We start from the raw sequence: 6,762 nt of genomic DNA, 5'->3' as shown, positions 1-6,762 counted from the left end.
CATCAGCCCTCCCTCATCAATCCTCCCCCATCAGTTCTCCCCATCAGCCCTCCCTCATCAATCCTCCCCCATCAGTTCTCCCCATCAGCCCTCCCCATCCCAGCAGGAGCTTCAGGAACTCTAGGTGTTGGCAAGTTAGAAACCTATTCCAGAGGCTTAAAAAAAAATCCTTATACTTCTGCTGCTCTAGAAGCACTTCTGGTACCAAAACCAAAATCTGTGTTTGCTAGAGGAACAGAACTGATAGAATGAATGTACACACACACACACACACACACACATTTATATGTTGTTGTAGGATATTTGATCACACTGTGAACCCCAAGATTGTGTTATTTTTTTTAAATATTTTATTTATTTATCATATGTAAGTACACTGTAGCTGTCTTCAGATACTCCAGAAGAGGGTGTCAGATCTTGTTACGGATGGTTGTGAGCCACCATGTGGTTGCTAGAATTTGAACTCCGGACCTTTGGAAGAGCAGTCAGGTGCTCTTACCCACTGAGCCATCTCACCAGCCCCAAGATTGTGTTATTTACTGCAATTTACTACAAATACATCTCTTTTATCTCAAACAATGAAGGTAAAGTTAGTTTGTAGAAGGAAGTACCCATGTTTGAAAGTGATGTCTATTCGAGTGGCAGACAGAATGATGAATCAAAGAAAGATTTGACAGGGGCTGGAGAGATGGCTCAGCAGTTAAGAGCACTGACTGCTCTTCCAGAAGTCCTGAGTTCAATTCCCAGCAACATGGTGGCTCACAACCATCTGTAATGGGATCTGATGCCCTCTTCTGGTGTGTCTGAAGGCAGCTACAGTGTACTCATATACATAAAGTAAATAAATCTTTTTAGGAAGAGAGCTAGAGCAAGAGAAATTGATTTGACAAAATAGGATTTGCCCAACTCTCAGGAGAACAGAGAGAAAAAAGAGGTTACTTAAGAGCACTCAGAGCCTGGCGTGGTGGCCACGCCTGTAATCCCAGCACTCGGGAGGCAGAGTCAGGCGGATTTCTGAGTTTGAGGCCAGCCTGGTCTACAAAGTGAGTTCCAGGACAGCCAGGGCTACACAGAAAAACCCTGTCTCAAAAAACAAAACAAAACAAAACAAAAACAAACAAACAAACAAAAGAGCACTCACTGCTGAGAGAAGGCAGTTTTACCAGGAGAGTGTACAGAGACAGGGCGCAGAGAGACAGCAAGCTAGACACAGGTGAAGCCAGAGCAAGCCAGGAAAAGAGAAGAAGCCAGAACAGATTGCAAAAATGAGTATGAAGCCAACCAGAGCAATTCAGTCAGAGGCCAAGAAAGAAGCCGGATCAGATCAGTTAGTGTGGAGAGAGTTTGAGCCAGCCAGCCATGTTGACCAGCCAGCCAGTGTTCAGAAAGAGCTAGAAAGGGTGAGCTTGTTCAGCAGCAAGTCCCAGAGGGTCAGAGGACTGGACCTACTAGGTGGAGCACAGCAGCCAGCCAGTGTCCCTTTTTTCCATAGCCTGAATCTAAGCTGCCAGCAGAGGGTGTGACTTTTCCCATATCAGAGATTCTGATCAGAAGTGGGTTTTCTCATTTTAAATGATTTAATTAAGAAAAATCCCATGCAGGTATGAGAAATCATTTGGGTTTTAATTAATTCCAGATATAGTCAATGTGGTAACTGAGAACAGACATTGCATGATTTAACCAGTTTGCACCCAGTTAAATCTTCCTGAGGGCTCTCTCCCATTCTTGGCTCCAGGTCCCCCACCACAATCCATGTCTAGCTTTGACCCTGAAAGGGCAACATAAACCCTATTTGTCTCCATGTAAGAACCAGGCCTCATTTCAAAGAAGGCAGTGAGGCACTGAAGAAATGTAGTGTTAGCTTGGCTAATGTGCACCAAAGCTGTTTGCAGAGCTTCTACCCTCCCCCTGCTGCTTGAAGAATTTTCCCTTTCCCTGCCAATATAAACAAGTTCAAGACCACCCGGCCCCTTCCCCATCTGGAGGGACTGACTATGGTCAGGATGACCACAGCTGCCACTCTGAGCAAGATTAGCTGCTCTCAAGAATTAGCCATAACAAAAATAACAGTCCTTGGGACCCCTGCCTCAGTTTGAATTCTAAGATAAACCGACCTTGCTGACAGAGTTTCTGGCACATCAATAGCTGACCACTAAAATTAAAAATATATTGTTGCTTTGCTAGCCAATAATAATATAGCTGTATACCCCCACAGACAAAGAGTATAAAAAAAGCTGTACTTTTGACAATGGGGTTGACTCTCCCTGCGAGGTTGAGCAACCCCATGCGTGTCGGAATAAAAACCTCCTATCATCGCAGCGATCTGTCGGCAAGCTGTGTTTCTGGGGGTCGTGTTCTCAACACTTGGGCCCCTGGGGACCCAACAGCACCAGCTTCAGGAATAGACCATATGTCCCAGAAACTCAGTCATAAGACACCGGCTCTAAAAACAGATCATAAAATCCAGAACGAGATCAAAAAAGCTCTCCCCCCAAAAAAAGGCCTGGGGATAACCACAAAAATGGGGGAAAAGTGCCCCGGCCCGCGGGACACTTTATTTCGTGGTCCTTGAAGGGGATCACAAACCTAGAGAGAAATGGGAATAAAGAAAGAGAAGTAGACCATGCATGTTTGTCATAGTCTCTTTTACTAAGGGGAGAGGGGTGATCAAAGGTATACAGTGAGAGAAATAATTGGGAAGAGTTATTTGCAAGTCTAATACATTTAGTGATTCATCTAGGGTCCTTGGCGCCACTGCCCTGGGACATAGGGCGGCTTATCTAAGAGCCTATCTCCGGTCGGATCCTCCTGACAGTTCAAGGTGACAGCTGTGGGCAGCTCTGGAATGTGAGAAGTCTCCTTCAGTCCTTGATGTCTGTTTAGGTCTTGCTGGTTCCCAGGAGGGGCCTTGCAGAGAGGGGGGGGGGGGAAGGGCTCTTGACAAAGAACTATGTGGCTTTTAGCTACATACTGTGATAACACCTGGGCTGCAGGATGCCCTGGGTGTAAGATGCCTGGGTTTTCTCAACCTGGTCCCTGACAGAAAAGCTTATCTCAGAATGGGCTGTCTGTGCTAGGCAGCCCTATCCCATTACATGATTGAACGTTCCTGACACAGGAGTGCAGACCACTGACTACCTGTGACCCCTTAGCACCCACCAATGAAATTTTAGAGTACCTGGTCCTTCTAGAGTCCCCCCAGTTCCCTATAATAAAGCCTGCATGTCTTTATCTGGAGTCACAATTTTAGAGAATCATTGACTACCACGCGCTCTTTGTTTTTTATATACTGAGTCTGGGGTCTTCCTTTAGCGATTTTTGGACCCTTACAATCTCCCCTCCATCTCTGGAATCTCTCTCTCCACATTCAGCCCTCCAATCCCACACTCCGTTCACCCCATGCCTGGGCTTCTCACAGCCCTCCATGCATTCCTCGGTCAGCTTCCTTCCTCTACAGCCTCCCGGAGCCAGCTATTGCCCTCACCCCTTCCTGCCTGTAGAGCTGAGGTTCACTCTCGCATGTACCCTCCACTCTACAGTGCCCACTGGAGACAGTGCATCGTGAGGGACCTCAAATGCCCCTTCACAGGCACCCCTAGATCTTTTTGTGCCCTGATTCTTGTACACAACTCTTTCCAGCCTCGCACGTGTCCTGTAGGCGCTAAAGATCTCTGGTGCTTGAGCTTTCTCAGGGCCTGAAGCTCAGTCCTGTGTGTTCTGGGGAATGTCCCCGAGGTCTAGCCACTAGGTTGGCCATATCCCAACCCCTCATAAGGATACTCTAGGCAGGGGCTGCACACTTGAGCCACACCCCAGTCCCTCCCTGGCAGGACATAAGACTGGTCTTTCTTTGGTGTTATTGGATAGAGGCCTGTACTGGCTGGCTTTGTGTGTCAATTTGAAACAAGCTGGAGTTATCATAGAGAAAGGAGCCTCCCTTGAGGAAATGCCTCCCTGAGATCCAGCTGTAAGGCATTTTCTCAATTAGTGATCAAGTCCCCTTGTGGGTGGTGCCATCTCTGGGCTGGTAGTCTTGGGTTCTATAAGAGAGCAGGCTGAGCAAGCCAGGGGAAGCAAGCCAGTAAGTAACATCCCTCCATGGCCTCTACATCAGCTCCTGCTTCCTGATCTGCTTGAGTTCCACTCCTGACTTCCTTTGAACAGCAATGTGGAAGTGTAAGCTAAATAAACCCTTTTCTCCCCAACTTGCTTCTTGGTCATGATGTTTGTGGAGGAATAGAAACCCTGACACAGACAAGGCCTGTCTGTCCTCTGAGGCTGACATACCATGCCATCTTCATGGGTTCAGCTGTGCCTGTTTGCAAAGTGTCATCACAGCTGGCTCGCTGGCTGCTGACTTTTTCTCATAGAAGAGGGGTTGGGAAGGGTCATTATCTATGCTGGATGCCCCCCCCCCCACGTCAGATCATTCACCCATTGCTCTGTAAGTTAGCCTAATATACTTGTAGATTTCTTGTGGTGAATTTTAGAATGTTACAAGTAGGGGATCAGGCCTCATAGAGTGAAAATTCTGGTGGAGGCCCAGGCCTTCCTACCTTACAGTGTTTGGCAGAATTCCTGCTTCCTAAGTAACACATGCTCACAGCCCGCTCTCCCCTCTCTGGGTGTTATCTGGGAAGTTTTCCTTCCAAGGGCTTATTGGCTTGAGAAAGGGGAAGGTGCGAATTTTTTGCTGTATTTAGGTCACTCACTCTGTCCCTTTCATACTGGGGACCCTGGAGACTAAGGAGGAACTGGACTAGGAAGCCAGCTGCACAGTGGTTGACTCCCTCTCCCTCTCCCTCTCCCTCTCCCCCCCCTTTCTCTCTCTCTCTCACACACACACACACACACACACACACACACACACACACACTGATCTGAGGAAACACTGGGCTCTTGTGGGTGCCTCAGCTGACCAGGCAGAGGGGCCTCCCCTGGCTCTTGAATTCCTGGAAAATCCTCATGTGTCACCCCCCAACATCCCCCAATCTCAACACTGAAGATGGCCACTTGCTAACCTGTACCCTATTCTGGAGGGGAAACTCTCATTTTTGTTTCCCACTTGTTTGTTTGTTTGTTTGTTTGTTTGTTTTTTGGTTTTTTTGGAGACAGGGTTTCTCTGTGTAGCCTTGGCTGTTCTGGAACTCACTTTGTAGACCAGGCTGGCCTCGAACTCAGAAATCCACCTGCCTCTGCCTCCCGAGTGTTGGGATTAAAGGCGTGTGCCACCACGCCCCGCCTGGCTTGTTTCCCACTTTTACCCTGGGCTTGAACCTCAAAGTTGTGCCCCACTTGGTGGTTGAAGGCTGGAGGTGGGGACTCCGGGAATCAAGCTGTGCTGCCTGTCTCTGGCTTGTGGCACAGCCTCTCTGGCCCTGATTTCTCATTTTCCTTCTCACCTTCCTTTTTTCCTTCCTTCAAGTTTTCTTTTGCCGCCCTCCCCTTCTTTATCTTCCCCTCCTCATCTTTTTTGTCGTTGTGAGGACAAGGCTGCGACTCTCTTACGGACGACGGGGAAATCCTGGTCTCACCAAGCGAGGTCACGGAGAAGCAGCTGCCAGGGCTACAGATTGAGCTGTAGAGGGACGTTCCTAGCGGGTCCATCTGCAGGCGGTGACCAGGACCATTCTCCCAGTGTGGTCCGTCTGACGCGAGGGAGGCTGGAAGGAGCAGGTGGCACAGGAAGCAACGCCTACTTCAGCCTTGGGGTCTGAGGTGGAGCCCCGTTCAGGCTGGCTGGAGCTGCCTGTTCTGGCAGCAGGCTCCCAGGCTAATTCCTTATTTCTATGGAACTTCATATTTTTGTTTTGTTTTTGCTTTTTTCGGACTAGGCTCAAGATTCCCCTGCCTCTGCCACCGTGTGCTGGGATCAGAGGCACCCACCTGGTCTACTGCCTTTGAGTACACTTACTATAAACACATTCTATTTATACTCAGTTTTAAACCTCCGGTCTCCTGTAGCCCAGGCTGGCCTCTAACTGCATTCCTTCCCCTTCCCCAGGCACACACACACAACTTCCTTTTCATTAACTGAATGAGGGGCACACAGCAAGTCCTCCTCCTGTGTGCTGAGCCAGTGAAGCTGCTGGATACAGGAGGAAACAAAGATGAGAGGCTTTGCTTTTAGGGGCTCAGCTGGAATGTGGGGGCAGCCAGGGAAGACTCCAGTAAAATGAAGGTGGGTTCTCAGTGTCTGATGACCGGAGGAGTCCCAGGACCCTCAAGTCGGAAAGAAAGATGAGTTGTATTCTGACCTCGAGAGGACCACCACCCACCCCCACTACTCCGAATTCCTCCTGGGCACACTCAAAATAAATTAAATGCAATTTTAAAAACCCAACTTTTTAAAAGAACCTTGTATTCCACTTGCATGGGATGAATGCCCACTGGAGACGGAGCACAGCCAGTGTGGAGACCTTGCTGAACTCTCTCTACCCTCCCAGCTCCCATTCGTTTCCTCAACAGAATGAGCTCACCTGCGGCCCCTATCTTTCTAACTCGATTTGGTTTTTGGAGTTCTTCCCCATGAGCTCCTGACTCTCACCAGTCACTGAAGTCAGGGGACCCTGGGGCTCGGAGGGGTCTGGTGAAAGGTTCCCCAGACCATTCCTAGAGTGCTCACATCTGACTGAAAATTGAGATTCCTGCGCACCCTTCCCTACCCCTCGAGAAGCCGCCGACGGACGGGGCGGAACCGTGGGTGTCCCTGGAACCCCAAGGTGCCAATTAAGTGCTAGTGGCCCTTCTGGGATCAGAGCT

The sequence above is a fragment of the Mus pahari genome, chromosome 19, assembly GCF_900095145.1.
Source record: "Mus pahari chromosome 19, PAHARI_EIJ_v1.1, whole genome shotgun sequence".
Classification (NCBI taxonomy): Eukaryota; Metazoa; Chordata; class Mammalia; order Rodentia; family Muridae; genus Mus; species Mus pahari.
This window is presented reverse-complemented; position numbering follows the sequence as displayed.